Here is a 20,897-nt window from a genome sequence, read left to right as displayed (position 1 = left end):
CTTAGTTTGATGAGAAATTTTAACTTGCTTTGCACAGGAGGTCACAGTGGGCTGAAGAAAGCCATTCAATCCATTATAAACATGAGTAAATCTACAGGTGCTGAAAGTGTCCTGAAGAAGGGTCTTGACCAGAATCGTTGACCACATACTCATTTTCATAGGTGCTGCCTGACCTGCTGAGCATTTTGTGTGTGTTTCTTTCAATCCATTATACTAGCATGTTTTATTTGAATGAAATATCCAATAAGACTTATGTCCTTTGCAAAATTTGCTGCATGCAGTATATTTGCCCTGTTGCCCATCTTTGATTTTTATCCCTCTTCACCAAGATGTATGAGCCTAGAACCTCTTTGCTTGTCAAACTCCTTCCTCCTTTAAATTGTTCCTTCAAGCTTACCCTTTCAACCACTTCTAAAAATGCCTCTGTAGGTTGTTTGATTTATGCACCCGTTAAGTGTCTATTGATAATTTACAGACTTAATCATGTTATTGTTCATATATCTAATTCTCCTTTGAAAGTTCCTTTGAATCTGCTACCTCAGCTTCATCAGGCAATGCATTCTGGAATATATAAAAGATAATAGCTATTGGTTCAGGCAAGCAAAATAGGAGTGGTTGTTCAGCGATCCTGTTACTGGGAGTCATGTTCTGCAAAAAGGTTCCTGTAATTTAAGATGGTGTAATTGAGTTCACAGAGTTAGCAACTAGCTGCCACTCACATCAGTGCAAAGATCTCATCTGCGTGGCTTCTAATTACTACTTATCTTCTCCACGAGAATCTATTTGGTTTTGTAGAAATTGAAACTGTTTTGCAAACAAGACCATAAACAAACTTCTAGGAAGGAAATCAGCATTTTGTGGTTTACAGTGAGTCGTTTATGTCTCTATGCAGCAAGACAGACGATATTGAGAGCAAAGAATGAGGCAGTGAAGGTGATCTAAATTCTGTGCGATTGCAAAATGCAGTGATATTTGATTGTGACCTACCTGATCTCTCAGTCTGATATGCTCGCAAATCTGATTTTGAGTCCTTTACACAATGTCCAAAGTTAACATGATCTGTCATGTTCATTTGGTTTAGTCTAGGCTTGGTTTATTGATGTCTTCATTCACCCTTTGCTACACATAGACCTGATAAACAGGGGTATGAAGAGATTCTACTGCCTCTCAGGCATTCTCCATTGTTCAGTACGATCATAGCTCATCTGACCATAGGTTACCACTCCTCTTTCCTGCCTGTTGCTCATAACCGTTGACTTCTCTTTATTACAAAATTTATCTTAGCTTTCAATATAGTCAATGACTATAGTCACCGTCCCAACTCTATATGCACTTCCGTGCATTGTAGTGGGAGTTCACTGTCCCCCTTGTACAAAATGTTAGTGTTTCATTGCCTTTCTTATTACAGGTTGAGTACCGTTTATCTGAACGCTTGGGGCTGGAAGCATTTGAGATTTTGGAATATTTATTAAAATAGCTTGGGATCGCCATTATTTCAGACTCTGAATTTATGAGCTACCGGTAAGCAGTCTTTGTCTTAAACTGGTGTAGGGGGCAGGGTTTCAGATTTCAGGATCATTGGGACCTCTTCTGGGGCAGGTGGGACCTGAACAAGAGAGACAGGTTACACCTGAACAACAGGGGGACCAATATCCTTGCGGGGAGGCTTGTTAGTGCTTTTGGTGAGGGGTTTTAAACTAGATTTGTAGGGGGATGGGAACCAGCGTGCCAGAGCAGATAGTGGAGTGGGGGTGAAAATAAATGATGTTAAAGTTTCATGCAAAGTCACAAATAGGTTTGTGTGTGGTGGTAATAATCTTCTGAGGTGTGTTCTATTTCAATGCAAGGAGTATTGTGGGGAAGGCTGACGAGCTGAGAGCGTTGATTGACACATGGAATTATGACATTATAGCCATTAGTGAAAAACTTGGCTACAGGAGGGGCAGGACTGGCAGCTTCATGTTCCAGGCTTCCGATGTTTCAGACATGATAGATGCAGAGGGATGAAGGGTGGTGGGGAGGGGGGGTGTGGCATTGCTAGTTAGGGAAAATGCTACAGCAGTGCTCAGACAGGACTGATTAGAGGGCTTGTCTACCAAGGCCATATGGTTGGAGCTGAGAAACAGGAAAGGTATGACCACATTAATGGGGTTGTATTATAGAGCACCCAATAGTCAGTGAGAACTGGAGGAGCATATCTGCAGAGAGATAGCAGACAACTGCAGGAAACATAAAGTTGTGATAGTAGGTGATTTTAATTTTCCACATATTGATTGGGAATCCCATACTGTTAAAGGTCTAGACAGGTTAGAGTTTGTAAAATGTGTTCAGGAATGTTTTCTAAATCAATATATAGAGGTACCGACTAGAGAAGAAGCAATATTCGCTCTCCTATTGGGAAACGAGTTAGGACAGGTGACAGAAGTGTGTGTAGGGGAAGACTTTGATTCCAGTGATCATAACACCATTAGTTTCAACTTGATCATGGTTAAAGATAGATCTGGTCCTCGGGTTGCCCCCTACACCAGTTTAATTTGAAGAAATGAGAAAGAATCTAAAAAGCGTGGATTGGGACAGGTTGTTCTCTGGCAAGGATGTGATTGGTAAGTGGGAGACCTTCAAAGGAGAAATTTTGAGAGTGCAGAGTTTGTATGTTCCTGTCAGGGTTAAAGGCAAAGTGAACAAGAATAAGGAACCTTGGTTCTCAAGGGGTATTGGAACTCTGATAAAGAAGAAGAGAGGGATTTATGACATATATTGGAAACGGAACAAATAAGGTACTTGAGTATAAAAAGTGCAAAAAATACTTAAGAAAGAAATTGGGAGGGCTAAAAGAAGACATGAGGTAGCTTTGGCAGCCAAGGTGAAGGATAATCCAAAGAGCTTCTACAGGTATATTAAGAGCAAAAGGAGAGTAAGGGATAAAATTGGTCCTTGTGATGATCAAAGTGGTCAGCCATGTATGGAACCAAAAGAAATGGGGGAGATCTTAAATGGGTTTTTTGCGTCTGTATTTACTAGGGAAACTGGCATGGAGTCAATGGAAATAAGGCAAACAAGTAGTGGAGGTAATGGAACTTATACAGATTGAAGAGGAGGAGGTGCTTGCTATTCTGAGGCAAATCAGAGTAGATAAATCCCCAGGACCTGACAGGGTATTCCCTTGGACCTTGAAGGAGACTAGTGTTGAAATTGCAGGGGACCTGGCAGATATATTTAAAATGTCAGTATCCACCGGTGAGATGCCACAGGATTGGAGGATAGCTCATGTTGTTCTGTTGTTTAAGAAAGGCTCTAAAAGTAATCCGGGAAATTATAGGCCGGTAAGTTTGATATTAGTGGTAGGTAAATTATTGGAAGGAGTACTAAGAGATAGGATCTGCAAGTATTTAGATAGACAGGGATTTATTAGGGAGAGTCAACACGGCTTTGAAAAATGGGCTGACAAATGGCAGATGGAGTTTAATACAGATATATGTGAGGTATTGCACTTTGGAAGGACAAACCAAGGTAGAACATACAAGGTAAATGGTAGGGCACTGAGGAGTGCAGTAGAACAGAGGGATCTGGGAATACAGATACAAAATTCCCTAGAAGTGGGGTCACAGGTAGATAGGGTAGTAAAAAGAGCTTTTAGTACATTGGCCCTTATAAATCAAAGTATTGAGTATAAGAGTTGGAATGTTATGATAAGGCATTGGTGAGGCTGAATTTGGAGTATTGTGTGCAGTTTTGGCCAACGAATTATAGGAAGGATATTAATAAGGTTGAAAGATTGCAGAGAGGGTTTACAAGGATGTTGCCGGGACTTGAGAAACTGAGTTACAGAGAAAGGTTGAATAGGTTAGGACTTTATTCCCTGGAGCATAGAAGAATGAGGGGAGATTTGATAGAGGTATATAAAATTATGATGGGTATAGATAGGGTGAATGCAAGCAGGTTTTTTTCACAGAAGCTAGGGGAGAAAAAAACCCAGAGGACATGGGTTAAGGGTGAAGGGGGAAAAGTTTAAAAAGAACATTGGGGGGGGGGGTCTTCTTCACACAGAGAGCGCTGGGAGTGTGGAATGAGCTGCCAGATGTAGTGGTAAATGCAGGCTCACTTTTAACATTTAAGAAAAACTTGGACAGGTACATGGATGAGAGGGGTATGGAGAGATATGGTCCAGGTGCAGGTCAGTGGGGCTAGGCAGAAAAATAGTTCGGTACAGCCAAGAAGGGCCAAAAGGCCTGTTCCTGTGCTGTAATGTTCTATGGTTCTATATGTACTTAACAGTCAAAATTATTATATACCATTAATATGATGAAAATATAATGTGTGCAGGGTAACAAAAGCAGCATCGGGAGAATTCCTGAATCGGCTGTTGAACAATGACAAACCATGGCAGGCTCTCAGTCTCCATCTACAATGCTGTGTTTTGATTAATAGGTTATAGTACACTGTATTTGTATTTTATTTATTTTTTAGGTTTATGTAAAGTATAAAAACAATTAGCATTACAAATGTTCTGGTGTTAGATTTTCTATAGCAATGTTTTAAAAATTTTATATCATGCCTTTTCTTAAATTTCTGCAACCAGCCTGCCGAATATTCACAATTACCTTCAAATCTTCAGTTCATCATGATAGATCTTTGCATGTTTCATGATCAGCATGCCATTAAACAGCATATGTTCACTCCGACGCTGACGATACATGATTGAGATCTTCATTTTTTGCTTTATGCCGTGATTTTCTATTTTCATTAACTTCCGTTCATTACATATGTGAGGTCACTTCTCAGAACTGTCTGACTGTCTGTGGTGTGCAGAGATCTCCGCATAGCCTGGGAACCATCCCAGCGTCTTGTGGAATTTTCCATTTGTCTTGTCATGCTTCAAAAGGGCAACAGTTAGAGCAGTGCCCAAGAAGAACAATGTGAGCTGCCTTCATGACTATCATCGAGTAGCACTCACATCTATAGTGATGAAATGCTCTGAGAGGTTGGTCATGGCTGGAACCAACACCTGTCTCATTAGGACCTGGACCTTCCACAAGTTGCCTATCACCACAATAGGTCTACAGCAGATGTGATCTCCCTGAGCCTCTGTACCTCCCTCTGCAACTGGATGCTCAGCTTCCTAATCAGAAGACCACAATCTCTATGGATTGGAAATAACTTCTCAACCTCTTTGACAATAAAGACTGGTGCACCTCAGGGATGTGTGTTTAGCCCACTGCTCTACTCTCTCTGTACCCATAAGTGTGTGGCTAGGCATAGCTCAAATGTCATCTGATCATACAGCCATTGATGGCAGAATCTCAGCTGGTGCTGAGAGGGCATATAGGAGCAAATATATCAGCCAATGAGGTGGAGTGGTGTCGCAGCAACAACCTTGCATTCAACATTAGCAAGACCAAAGAGCTGATTATGGACTTCAGGAAGGGTAAGACGAGGGAACACAAACCAATCCTCATAGAGGGATTGGAAGTGGAGAGAGAGAGAGCAATTTCAAGTTCCTGGGTATCAAGATCTCTGAGGATCTAACCTGGTCCCAACATATTGACGCAGCTATAAAGAAAGCAAGACAGCAGCTATATTTCATTATGAGTTTGAGGAGATGTACCATGGAGAGCATCCTAACTGGCTGCATAACAGTCTGATATTAGGGAGCAACTGCATATGATCGAAGAAAGTTGTAAAATTAGTCAGCTGCATCATGGGTGCTAGCCTCTGGAGTATCTAAGATACCTTCAAGGAGTAGTGCATCAGGAAGGTGGCATCCATCAATCCATCACTAAGGACCCCACCACGCGGGACATGCCCTCTTCTCATTGTTACTGGAAGAAGGTGCAGAAGCCTGAAGGCACACATTCAGTGATTCAAGAACAGCTTCTTTCCCTCTGCCATCTGATTTCTAAATGAACACAGAACCCATGAACACTGCCTCACTAATTTATTTCCATTTTTGTATTATTTATTTAACTCTTTAATATACACATAATTGCTGTAATTCGGTTTTGTTTCTTATATTGTCATGTGTTGCATTTTACTGCTGCTGCAAAGTTAACAAATTTCATGACATATGCCAGTGATATTAAACCCGATTTTGATTTTTATCCCAAAAAAAATTGGATTTTGGAGGTTTCAGATAACAGGTACTTAATCTGTACTTGCTGCAGCTGAGTGCTAAATTTATGAGGGAATCTCTGTATCACCAACCTCCTTAATTTCTCTTCATTTAAATGGCATTCCACTTTTCTATGCGAAGATAAAAGGGTGACTGCTGATGCTGGAAATCGAAAATAAAATCAGAAAACATTGAAAACATTCAGCAGGTCAGGCCACATCTTTGAGAAGAGAAGCAGAGACAGTGTTTCAGGATACAACAAACCACAGTTCTGATAAAGGTTTTTGGACCAGAAAACTTAGCTCAGTTTCCCTTTCCAGAGATGATGCCTGCTCTTCTTTTCCTTTTCACTTTCCTATTCCTATTTCCAAAGTGGATAACCTACCATTTCCGCACATCAGCATCGATTTGGCAAGGTCTTGCTGACTCACGTAATCTCTCAATATTCCTTTTAATGTCCCTCTCCCAATTTACTAAACCATCTAGCTTGACATCCTAACAAATCTGACAATAGGCCACCTAGGTTTTTAATTGAGACCTCCACCCTGATCCTATGACACCATTTACTCTTCTGTTTTCTGTAGATAAGCCACTCCCTGATCCATATTAATATTTTAACTCTTAATACCATGAGCTTTCCTCTTGTACAGCAACCTAATTTACTGCCCTTTACCTATGAGCAGACTTCATCAGGATTCTGAAAAGATTGGCATGTTCCCTTGACCCTCACCAATGTTTATAGATGCACCATCCTCCCTGGATACACCATGGCTTGGTGTGGGAAGTGCTCTACCCTAGATGACAAGAAAGTGAAGGAGGCTGCAGATACAGCTCAGTGCATCATGATAACCAGCCCCCACTCCATGAGTAGAACTCTGTCTGAACTTCTCACGGCCTCCATAAAACAGCCAGAACAATCAAAGACCCCACCCACCCTGGCTTACCATTGGCTCATGGACAACTTCTATTTCACCGTTGAGACTATTGTACGATGAAGGACTCTTGACCTCTACCTTGCATGGCCTTGGACTTTATTCTCTGCCCACCCTATACTTCCTCTGGAACTGCAACACTTTATTCTGTATTCTGTTACTGTTTTCCCATGTACTACCTCAATGCACTGATGTGAGGAGGTGATCTCTATGGGTAGCATGCAAAACAGTTTTTTACATTGTACCTTGGCATACGTAACAAAGGTAAACCAATTACCAAGTTAGCATCAATTCAAGGCTTCTGGTGCTTAATTTCCAAATCTCAGCTGCTAACACTCTGGGCCACCTTGTGATGTGTAATGGATCAGTTCTATATGTCAGGGCAGAAATTCATCGTGGATGCATCCACAGTCACTAAGGTCATGCAGTATTCTATCAGGGAGATAAAGCATGTCCGGTGCAATGAAGCTCCTGCAGCATAGGTGTGACTGCTTAACAATGGCCTGTCCCATAACACTTAAAGTCCTGGGTCCCCTTCAGTGGTGTTGCTCTGAAAGGCTGGTGAGCAGGCATAAATAGTCTGGGCACAGCAACTCCCAGAGGTGGGTGGGCAGGAGCCGTGGTGAACTGACTGTCTCTCTCAGGATTTCAATATAGCCATACTAAATCAGATCAAGAATAGGCCCATTTTTTTCTTCATGCAGCTACTCAGTATGTTCATAGCTGGTCATCCATTTCAATACTGTCCTCCACCCTCTTCTACATACCTTAATGCCTTTTGCAGGAGGATTCAATCTCCTTCTTAAATATATTCATCAAATTGGCTTCTATAATCCTCTAGGTTGCAGAGTTCCACAGATTCACCACCCTCTAAGTGATGATCTTAGTTGTAAACTTCTTCCCCTGTAACCTGAGATTGTGACCACGCAGCCACGGGAAATATCCTCCCGTACTAGTCCGTCAGAATTTGTAAGTTTTAATTAGCTCCCCTCTCATTCTTCAGAACTCTGTCATACTTAAAACTGGGCATTCCTGCCATCCCAGTAATCATCTGCTGAAGCAATTCTGTTGCCTCCTGCCATGGCAAGTATCACCTTTCATAAGTAGGGAGTTCAAGGCTGCACACAGTGTTGTAAAATATCTTGCTTCTGTGCTCAAATGCTCTTGTTATGAAGGTCAACATTATCTTAACAAATTTCTGCACCCACATGCTCATTTTAATCAAGTGCATCAAAGCGACTTTCTATGACAGCGCTTCCCCCATTAAACACTATTTAAATAATATACCATCCTTCTGTTACCCCTGCCAAGTGGATGACTTCACATTGATTTAAATTATACTACATCTGCCATGTTTGTGCCCACTCGATCAATCTCAGAATCACCTCATTTCACCCAACTCAACCCACAATCACATCCCATTTGTGTTGTCGGTAGACTTTGTATACTGTGTCCACATCCACATCGCTGATGTGCATTAATAACTGAAGCCCAAGCACTGTTCACCATGGTACCACACTAGTCAATACCTACCACTCTGAAAATCAAAGTTCAAACTAAATTGATTATCAAAATACAAATGTGCCACCATATGCAACCCTGAGATTCAACTTGCTGTGGACATTCACAGAAAATACAAGAAACACAATGGAACCAATGAACACAAGATCACAAGACCCTGCAGCGGATAGGGAGGTCAGCTGAGAAGTTCATTGGGGTCTCTCTTCCCGCCATTACGGACATTTACACTACAAGCTGCATCCGCAAAGTAAACAGCATTATGAAGGACCTCATGCACCCCTCATACAAACTCTTCTCCCTCCTGCTGTCTGGGAAAAGGCACCAGAGCATTCGGGCTCTCATGACCAGACTATGTAACAGTTTCTTCCCCCAAGCTATCAGACTCCTCAATACCAGAGCCTGGACTGACACCAATTTACTGCCCTCTACTGTGCCTATTGTCTTGTCTATTATTTATTGTAATGCATGCACTGTCTTGTGCACTTTATGCAGTTCTGGGTAGGTCTGTAGTCTAGTATAGTTTTTTTTCTGTGTTGTTTTTTTTACATAGTTCAGTCTAGTTTTTGTACTGTTTCATGTAACACCATGGTCCTGAAAAACGTCTCGTTTTTACTGTGTACTGTACCAGCAGTTATGGTTGAAATGACAATAAAAAGTGACTTGACTTGAAAGACTGTTCCTACGAGATAGATGATCTACGTTCAAAGGACAGCACGCTGTGATAATTCAAAAAGAAACAATAATAATAGTAAATAGCTGATAAATATATAAAGAACATAAGATGAAGAGTCTTTGAAAGTGAGTGCATAAATTGTGAGAACAGTTCTGTGAAGTAAGTGAAGTTATCCCCTTTGGTTCAAGGGCTTGACAGTTGAGGGATAATAACTGCTCCTGAACCTGGTGGTGTGAGCCCTGAGGCTCCTGTACCTCCTTCCTGAGAAGAGAGCATGACCTGGGTGGTGAGGGGTCCCTTATGATGAATGTTGCTTTCCTGTGACAGCACTCCATGTAGATGGGGGGATTTACCTGTGATGGACTAGGATGTATTCACTACTTTTTGCAGGTTTTTCAGTTTAAGGGTATTGGTGTTTCTATACCAGGCTGTGATGCAACTGGTCAATATACTCCCTATCGCACATCTATAGTCCAATCTATTCCCAATGTTTTATTCCTGCCTGTCAACCAGTTTTCAATCTATGCCAACACATTACACCAATACCTTTAATTTTACTTCCTGGCCTTCTATATAATACTTTACCAAAGGCTTTCTGAAAATTCAAGTAAAACACATCCATGACTGTTTCCTTATCTATTCTTACCAGTTAAATCCTCAAACAGTTCCAGTTGGTTTGTTAAACACAATTAGCCTTTTATAAAACCATAGCTGATGACATCAGATCTCTCTGAAATTTTCCAAGCATCTTTCTGTCTTATTCGATATCATTAAACTAGATTTTTTCCTCATTTTTGATGTTAGGCGAAGTACACTATAGTCTGTACATTTCTGTTTTTCCTCTTTCACTGCATTTAATCAAGATTCTTAATGAGTAGAAGAATAAACTATTTATTAGTAACGTTAGCACCAAGCAATGGGTTAACTGGGCGGAGGCAGAGGAAGGCACCGGGTGATAGAACCTGACCTTATATTGAAAAAAAAATGATCATAGGCATTGAGAAACTGGCAGGCAAAGCAAAGAGTGCGAACAAAGTGAAACAAGGGAAATAATGAAATCGTACAACTTAAGGACATCTTAAACTGCTTTATGGTCAATGAAATACTTTTGCAGATGATTTGTTATTAGGAACACCCCACAAACAATAATGACCTGTTAAACATTAGAAATCTAATTTACCCAGACGAATACTTTATAAGAGAAGATGAATTCATAGAATTTTGTAGCACGGAAATGGGGTCTTTGACCTATTATTTCCATGCTGATTGTTTAGAAGGACAGGAGCTAAGTAACCTCAGGTAGTTCTTAGACAAGAAGCACCATCACAACTCAAGAAGGAAAAATATCTCCACAGGCATTTGAAGATCGAAGTCCAACAGAAAAAAAGACCTTTGAGCTAAAGAATAGAAGATGATTGGAAGGAATATAAACCTCATGCAGATAAGCATATGGTGCATGGCTTCTTCAATATGCCAAAGGCCATGCACCCTTGAATCTGCCCTACTGCTAGACAACAGTAGTGGAGAGCTCATCAAGGACAAAAAGGCAGTTCTTGGCCATTGGAATGAGAATTTTGAAGATCTTCACACCACAATTCTTTCTTTAATGCTAATATCTTTGATGCAATTGCACAATATATTACTCCCACTACTATCAATCTCAATGCTAGCAGCACCTGTTAAGAGAATGTAAAAGACACTATTCCCTGGGAAACAATGCAGACCAAATCCCTGCTGGACTAACAAACATAGCAAAGAAGTACCCAACACAATGTCATGACCTCATCTGTGACAAGTATAACATGCTGGTGGATCTCAGAGATGGAACAAGTCCAATTGTAAAAGTTACAGTAAGGTCCCTCCTGTTTGTCACAGGAAGATTCATCTGAGATTTTTCCTTAATAACTTCCTTTTGGACCAAATGCCTCATTCCATCACAGAGTTGCTGTGTGGATTCAAAATGTACGTTGAAAAATAATCAAGGGACCACTGTGTGGACATTTTTAATAAAAGGTCTCCCCTGACCCCCTCTACCTGCCTTTTTCTTGAGATGGGTTATAAAGGAATCTGCTTTAAGCTGCTGTCTCAACACTTCATCAGCATTCACCTCTGGATCCACAGTAATCTGCGATGTGTAATCCTCACCAAACTCAACGCAGAAGGGGAAAGCCCTTGTCTCTGTGGTCAGTCCTCCTTGCTGCAATAGTTTTGCCTTTAAGTTCAACTGTCTGAAGTGAATCAGTTCACACTTCTCAGCCCAGCTTTGCATACTGTCAATGTCCCAGTGTAACCTACCTAATGGAATCTTCTACTCCGTCCACAACACCACCAGCCTTCGTGTCATCTGAAAACTTACTCTTCCACCATTCCACTTCCTCATCCAAGTTATTTATAAAACTCACAAAGAGCATGAGTCCCAGAGCAGATCCCTGTGGAACACTGCTGGTCACCAACTTCCAGGCAGAGTACTCCCTGTCTACTACCACTCTCTGCTTTCTATGGGCAAACCAATTCCGAACGAAAGCAGCCAAGTTTCTCTGGATCACATACCTCCTGAGTTTCTGAATGAAACTACCATTGGAACCTTGTCAAAGGCCTTACTAAAATCAATATACACTGCACTGTCTTCATCAATGTGCTGGCACTTCCTGAAAGAATTGAATCAGGCTTGTGAGGCATGACTTGTCAGATTGACTATCCCTAATTAGACTATGCTTCTCCAAATGCTCGTACATCTGATCTCTCTAAGAATCCTCTCCAATAGTTTGGCCACCACTGATGTAAAACTCCCTTAGTTGGCCTGTCTACATATAGTGTCTATAGTCCCCAAGAGTTACTGCTATTACCTTTCTTAACATTGGAATAACATTTGCCACCCTCCAATCCTCTGGCACTATTTCTGTGTCCTATGAGGGTGAAAGGATCATCAGCAAAGATACAAGAATTTCTTCTTTGTCTTTGTAGTAACCTTGGGTATATCAATCCTAATGTTTTTCAGACTTAAGAAAGTCAATGTCTTTCTTAACATTAACATGGTCCAGTATGTCAGCCTGTTCCACACTGACTTCACACCAAGGTTGATCTCACTGGTGAATTCTGAAACCAAGTATTCATTAAGGACCTTCTCTCCTCTCTCTCCTCTGATTCTAGACACATTTCTTCTTTTACCCTTGACTGCTCCTATTCTCACTCTAATCATCCTCCTGTTATCCACAAACATGTAGGATGCCTTGGGGTTTTCCTTAATCCTACGTGCCAGGGTCTTCTCATTTCCCCTTTCAGCTCTCCCAAGTCCCTTTATAATTTTTTCTCCTGGCCATCTTGTAACTCGCAGGAGCCTTGCCTGGTCCTTGTTTCCAAAACCTTAAGTATGTTTCTTGCTCTTGAATAGATACTCCACATCTCTTGTCAAACATGGCTACTTCAACCTACCTCAATGGGAGAAATCTATCCAGATCCCCATGCAAGTGCTCCCTAAACAACTTTCACATTTCTCAGGAAAATGTGCATTTCCCCAGGTACAATTTTCCCACTTTACACTCCCACTTTCTTGCTAATAGCATCATAATTCACCCTTCCACACTTAAATACTTTCCAAAACTGTCTGCCCCTACCCCTGTGCAAGGCTATAGTGAAGATTAAGGAGTTGTGTTCACTGTCTCCAAAATGCTTACCCACCAAGAGATCCAACACCTGACCTGCTTTATTGCCTAGCACCAAAGCAGTATGGCCTCTCCCTTAGTCAATATGTCTACATATTGTGTCAGGAATCCTTCTTTGACATATCTAACAAATTCCACCCCGCCTAAGTCATTTGCACTGAGGAGATGCCAATCAATAATCGGGAAGTTGAAGTCGCCCATGACAACAAAACTATTATTTTGCATCTTTCCAAATTCTCCCTCTCAATCTGCACCTTGGTGTCTATGTTGTTATTGGGTGGTCTGTGGATTATTCCCCTAGAGTGAATGTTCTCTTCCAGTTTCTGACTCTGCCCACCAACACTGACTCAGCGGATGATCCCTCCACAATATTCTCTCTTTCTGCAGCTGTGATAAAATTCCTGATCAGCAATGCCACACCACCACATCTTTTACTTCCCTGTCCCTGTTCCTTTTGAAACATCTTGCAGCCATTCCTGCCCTGTTGACAGCCAAGTCTTGGAACAGACACTAGCATCAAAGTTCCATGTACTGACAGTTTTGTGGTGCACCTCTGCTGCTGAAGATTATGGAGGAGATTTTGTTGCCATTCCAATGTGACTGAGGTCTGCAAGGAACCAATTGCTCTAAGTTCGTCACACTTGTTTATAAATCTCCTCCTATTAAAATAACCATATTTCAACTCATTCAACTTACCGCAACCATGCCTTTTCTGCCGCCTTTCCTTCCACGCATTCTCTCTACGTGCTGCATCTACCTGTATATCAACTGTCCCATAATCTGACCTATCACTCAAGTTCCCATCCTCATACCAAACTAGTTTAGTTTAATTGCCTGAGAAGCAAATTGGATCCATTCCAATTTGCCTACCTGCACAATGGGTCTACAGCAGATGCCATTTCATTGGCTCATCACTCATCCCTGGAAATCTGGACAGCAAAGGTGCATGCATCAGGATGCTCCTTATCAACTACAGCTTGGCATTCAATACCATCATCCCCTCTAAACTAATTAATAAGCTTTAAGACCTTGGCCTTAATTACTGCTTGTGCAATTGGATCCATGCAGAACTCAGTCAGATTGGAATGGTGACAAAATCTCCTTCATAATCTTCATCAGCAGAGGTGCTCCACAAGACTGTGTGCTTAGCCCCTTGCTCTACTCGTTTTGCACTTACGACTGTATGGCTAGGTACAGCTTCAATGCCATATTTAAGTTTGCTGATGACACCACTGCCGTTGGCAAAAACGAATCGGCATGTAGCAGGAAGATTGAAAATCTGGCAGAGTGGTGTCACAACAACAACCTCGCACTCAACGTCAGCAAGACCAAGGAGCTGATTATTGACTTCAGGAGGAGGAAACCAGAGGTCCATGAGCCAGTCCTCATCAGGGGATCAGAGGTGGAGAGGGTCAGCAACTTTAAATTTCTTGGTGTTGTTATTAAAGAGCATTTGTCCTGGACCCAGCGCATAAGTGTAATTACGAAGAAAACATGGCAGCACCTCTACTTCCTTAGGAGTTTGCAGAGATTCAACATGACATCTAAATCTTTGGCAAACTTCTATAGATGTCTAGTGGAGAGTGTATTGACTGGCTTCATTAGAGCCTGGTATGGAACCACCCTTGACGGAAAATTCTACGAAAAAAAGTGGAGATGGCCCAGTCCATCACAAAACCCTCCACACTATTCAGCACATCTACACTGAGCATTGTCACAGGAAAGCAAAATCTTTCATCAAGGACCCCCACCACTCAGGCCATGCTCTCTTTTCACTGCTGCCATCAGGAAGAAGGTCCAGGAACCTCAGGCCTCATACCACCAGATTCAATAACAGCTATATCCCTCAACCTTCAGGCTCTTGAACCAAAGGAGATAGCTTCACTTGCCCCATCACTAAACAATTTCCACAACCTGTAGGTTCACTTTTAAGGACTCTTCATTTCATGTTCTCAATATTTTTTGCTTATTTATTTACAATTCTTCTTCTTATTATTTTTTTTATTTCATTTTTAATGCACCTTTTGGTGTATTTAGCACATTGGGTGTCTGTTTTGTTGGTTAGGTCTTTCATTGATTCTATTATGGTTATTGGATTTACTGAGTATGCCTGCAAGAAAATGAACCTCACGGTTGTATATTGTGACATATATGTACTTTGATAATAAATTTACTTTGAACTTTTGACCTGTAGCAAGCCAGCATACCAGGATATTGGACCTCTTAACTTCGGGTGTAATCGATCCCTTTTGTGCAGGTCGTGCTTTCTCCAGAGGAGATCACAAAGATCCACAAATCACAAACCCTGCCTCCTTCAGTCACATATTGATCCACCAAATTATCCTATTTTTACCCTCTCTTGAGCATGGCACAAGCAACAATCCAGAGAATAGCACTGCTGAGTTCCTGCTTTTCAATTTCCTACTTTGCTCTGGCAAATTTTCTCTTCAGAACCTCATCCCTTTTCCTACCAATATCATTGGTGTTGCTATGTACCGCAGCTTATGGCTGTTCACGCTCTCTTTTAAGAATGCTATGGACCTAATCTGAGATATCCCTGATCCTGGCACCTGGGAGACAACATACCATCCCCGAGTTTCTTTTACCTCCACAAAAGGTTCTGTCTGTTCCCCTAACTATTGAATCCGCCAGCTCTACCACCATTCCCTTCTGAGCCATTGAGCCAGAAGCCTGGTTGTTGTGGCTTTCCCCTGGTGTTATCTGTTGAAGTGCATGAGAAGATCATTTGCATTGCTGAAGTGTGGACTATATACTGGTAAATAGAAATAATATACTTGAATCCCCACTCTGAAATCACCCCTCGCTCACTCTCTCCCCTCACAATTTCCTCATTGTGATCACTTCCCGTCAATACTCTCCCTTCACATCTCTACTCTCGGATCACTCCCTATCCAATCTTTCCCCTACAATTGGAGCCCAGGGGATCTAAAGCAAGTTGGAGATCTAATTGGATTGGTAATAGGAAATAAAGACTAATGACAAAGGATTGTTTTTGTATTTGGAATCTTGTAACGAGAGAAGTACCATAGAGAGTATTCCTGAGTACATTTATTGTTTGATATATGTCTTCATGACTTAGGTATGAACATAAGAGGTATGATAATTAAGTTTGCAGATGACACAAAAATTTATGGTGTTGCTGACAGTATGGAGAATACATAATGATGGAGGTTACAGAATGATGTTTACCAGCTGGTAAGTTGGGTAGGGCAATGGCAGATGGAATTTATTCCTGATTAGTGTGAGATGATTGTATTTTTGTATGTTCTATCAAGTATGGGGCATGCACAAAGAACAGTAGGATCCTACTGAGAAACAAGGAAACCTTGTTATGCAAGGTAGAGAGAGTGATAAAGAAGGCTTATGGATGCATGCCTTCATTAGCCAGGGTACAGAGCAGGGAATTCTTGGTATAATTCTATAAAACTTTGTTTAAACCACATCTGGAATAAAATTCACAGTTCTGCTCATATGAAGGAAGGATGTGATTGTACTGGAGGGAGTGCAGAAAATGTTAATTGGAATAGAGTGTTTCATTTATGAGGAAGGATATGATGGGTTCGGTTTGTTTTCCTTAGAGCAGAGGAGGCTGAGGAGGGAACTGATGGAGATTATAAGAGACACAGATAAGGTAAGTACTAAGGAAATCTTCTCTGTGGCAGAGATGCCTAAGACCAGAGCGAATTAGGTTTTGAAGAGGAAGAATTTCAGAGCAAATCTGAGGAATTTATTGTTTCATGCAAAAGGTAGTTAGAATTGAACACTGTCATATGTACATCATCTTCTAGAAAACTGTTAAATATTTTGAGCACAGTAATATTCTACAGACTTTTTCTTAAGAAAACCACAAGTGGGTCTGTATTATGACTCAGAATATATAAATCTGAAAAAATATATAAATCTGAATTCTTAACGCAATCAGACACATCAAGCGTGTTAAGCTACGAAGGAGGATTCTTATTGGCAATGAGCAAAATAAATGAAAGATTAGCTTAACTTTAGCTCCCCAATGTAAGCCCAGGGTACTGTAATGCCACAGTTTCAGAAGTATGGGTCCACGCAATGTTGGCTGTACAATTGTGTTTCAGCACAATTACTGCTGATAAGATTCGAGGGAATTGAGATTGTATTCTAACACTTCTTCCTCAAAAGTGTTCCTGAGGAGATACCACTGAATGTGAAGGTCTTGCGGTGAAAAAACTGGTTTAGATTCATTTCTGTAGATTGATGTTTACAGGGAGCTGCATTTTAATTGTCATAGTGCTTGAAAGAGAGAGAGAGGTATTGAAAGGGGAGTGAGTGTGTGTGAGAGAGAGATAGAAAGAGGAGAGTGAGGCGAGGAGAGTAAGAGAGTCTATGTCTCTCACACACACTGTGTGTGTTTGTGTGTGTGTGTGTGTGTGTTAGAGAGAGGAAAGATGGAGACCACTTCCACACCTGGATCTTATGATGTTAAATTACTTTCTAAGGGGTTTAAATAATTTACACCAGTATTAATTGAAGCTGTAAGTATGATCAACATCCAAATGTAATCTGCTGTATTCTTTTATACAACCAAAAAGCAGGATTCTGTATTTATATAGCGTCTTTGATGACCTTGAGATAACGCAGAGTGTTTCCTATACAAGGAAGTACTTTTAAACCATTCAGTGCTTTATAATCCAGTAGTAATATTTTAAAGGCAATCCTCTGAGGTACAGGAGCCAGTGTAGTGATCTGAGAACTGGAGTGATGTGCTCTACTTTCCGGGTCTCAGTGAGGACTCTATCTAGCAGCAGCTTTCTGAATGAGTTGCAGCGGTCTGAGGGATTTTTTACAGAGACGTGTGAAAACACCATTACAGTAGTCAAGCCTAGGACATGGAAAGCTTTCCAAACAAATTTAAAGGCTGCTAAGGCTGTGCTGTTTTCTGCATCTTGTTTTTGTGTTACATTGAACATTTTGCCTGGGACATGGGTGCTGGTGAATCCAGTAGTGGGGCCATGCAAGTCAAATCAAGTCTCTGTACATAGAATCATAGAGAACGAGCACAGAAACAGGCCCTTTGGCCCATCTAGTATGCGCCAAACTTCTGTCTAGCCCATCTAGACCATAGCCCTCCAAACCTCTCCCATCTACAAGCACATCCAAACTTCTCTTCAAACCTGCATCTATTACTTCCACCAGCAGCTCATTTCACACTCTCACCAACCTCTGAGTGATGAAGTTACACCCATGTTCCCCTTAAACATTTCACCTTTTACCCTTAACCAATGACCTCTAGTTCTAGTCTCACCCAACTCCAATTGAAAACATCTGCTTGCATTTACCCTATCTACACCCCTCATAATTTAATATACCTCAACCAAATCTCTCCTTATCCTCCCACGCTCCGGGGAATCCTAACTTATTCAACCTTTTCCTATAACTCACGCTCTGAAGCTCTAGCATTAGCCCTAGCAATATTCTCTGTGCTCTTTCAATTTTATTGTTATCTTTTCTGTAGGTAGGTGACCGAAACTGCACACAATACTTCAAATTAGGTCTCAACAGCATCTTACACAACTTCAAGATAACATCCGAACTTGTGTACTCAATACTTTGATTTATGAGGGCAATGTGCCAAAACCTCTCCTTAAGATCCTATCTACCTGAGACGCCACTAGGTCATGTCTAATCAATCTTATAGAGCTTTTAGAGGAAGTTCGCCAGGAAATTTGATGAAGGCAAGGCAGAGGATGCTGTCTACATGGACTTTAGAAGGTCTTTTATAAGGACCACATGGGAGGTTGGTCAAGAAGGTTCAGTTGTTTGGCATTCAGGATGAGGTAGTAAATTGGATTAGACATTAGCTTCATGGGAGAAGCCAGAGAGTGGTAGTAGAGGGTTGCCTCTCTGACTGGAGACTTGTGTGTCACATGGATCAGTGCTGGATCCATTGTTGTTGTCATCTATGTCAATGATCTGGATGACAACGTAGTATACTATATCAGCACATTTGTGGATAACACCAACATTGGAGCCATAGTGGACAGCGAGGAAGGCTATCATAGCTTACAGCAAGATCTGGATCAGCTAGAAAAACAGGCTGAAAAATTGCAGGTGGAATTTGACGCAGAGAAGTGTGAGGTATTACACTTTGGGAGGACAAAATAGGGTAGGACTTACATGGTGAGCTGTAGAGCATTGAGGAGTGTGGTAGAACAGAGAGATCTGGGAATCCAGATTCATAATTTCTTGAAAGTGGCATTACATGTAGATAAGGTCATAAAGAGAGCTTTTGGTATACCAGCCTTCATAAACCAGTGTATGGAGTACAGGAGACAGGATGTTATTGTTGAAGTTGTATAAGATGCTGGTGAGGCCTAATTTGGAGTATTGTGTGCAGTTCTTATCACCTTCATACAGGAAATACTTCAATAAGATTGAAAAAGTTCAGAGAAGATGTACAAGGATTTTACCAGGACTTGACTATCTGAGTTATAGGGAAAGGTTAAGACTTTATCACCTGGAGCATAGGAGAAAGAGGGGAGATTTGATAGAGATATACAAAATTATGAAGGGTAAAGATAGGCTAAATGCAAGTAAGCTTTTTACACTGAGGTTGGGTAAGTCGAGAACTACAAGTCATGGACTAAGGATAAAAGGTGAACTGTTTAAGGGGAACATAAGGGAGAACTTCTTCGCTCAGAGGTTGGTGAGAGTGTGAAATGAGCTGCCAGCACAAGTGGTGGATTCAGTTTCAATTTAAACATTTAAGAGAAATTTGGATATGTACATGGATGGGATGGGTATGGAGGGCTGTGGTCTGGGTGCAGGTCAATGGGATTAAGAAGATTAACAGTTTGGCATGGGCTAGATAGGCCCAAGGGCCTGTTTCTGTGCTGCAGTGTTCTGTGACTCAACCCCTGGTGTTGTGAAGGATGGACATGCTGAGTTGCCATACCAGCTGGCCCTTGTAGAAAAGTTTGTATAAGTGAAACACCTTTGACTACAGGCAATGATCTGTTCAGAATATCATGCAGACCACGTGAGTCGAAGGAGACTGAGATGGATACTGTCGCTGATTTGCTAAACAAACCTCCCAAACAAGGACCTGAATCTCCCTTAGTTTGATCCACTCTGTCAAATCTCTTAGTCCTAGCTGGCTGTCATTAGCTTCCACCCACACTGCATATTGAGGAGCTGAGTCCTGGTTGCTCGAAACTCATTAGTCTGCCAGCATAAGGAAATGTCCGCAGGTGAATTCTGCTGAAGGTCACGTCCCAGGGTGGAGGAGTGCATACTGTGGGGTATACTGAAGCTCAGTGTAACCACTGCAGAGGCAAAGGCTCAAAGGAAACAAGACAGCCTAGGGTCTTGGTGTCACTGTAAGCCCTGTGGAGTCATCTCATCATTCGTGATGGAATGTATGAGACTGAAAAAATGGATGTAACATAAAACATGTGGAAGTGTGAAAAGTGAAATTAAAGACGTACTCGGTGTAGTTGAAGACAGCAATGTAATGTCACGGCCATAGAACATCACAGCACAGAAGCAGGCCCACCAATCTCACAATGACCATCAACCACTCGTTTGCAACAGCCCATTTTATTCTCCACACATGCCCATCAGCTCTCTCCAGATTCTGCCACTCACTGACATACTAGGGGCAATTTGCAGTGGCTGATCCATGTTCCCACTTGCTCATCTTTAACATGAGCACCCAGCGGACACACACGCAGCCCCAGGGAAACCATACAAACTGCACACAAGCAGCGCTGGAGGTCGTGATTGATCCTGATTCGCTGGAACTGTGAGACCGCGGTTCTGCCAGTTGTGCCATTGTATCGCTGGTATGACTTGAGTAGTAAAATTGTAAATTTTATGTGTATCACAAAAATAAATTGTGAGGTTGCTGAACAAGCACTTCAAAGATGCTTCATTCCTCCAGTACAACACACAGCCTTCTAACATAATTGTAAGATTATAAACCACTGAGAAAAGCTGATGCGATATAA

The sequence above is a fragment of the Hypanus sabinus genome, chromosome 2 (genome assembly GCF_030144855.1).
Source record: "Hypanus sabinus isolate sHypSab1 chromosome 2, sHypSab1.hap1, whole genome shotgun sequence".
Taxonomy (NCBI): domain Eukaryota; kingdom Metazoa; phylum Chordata; class Chondrichthyes; order Myliobatiformes; family Dasyatidae; genus Hypanus; species Hypanus sabinus.
The sequence above is the reverse complement of the archived record's forward strand: the minus strand, read 5'-3'. Positions refer to the sequence as shown.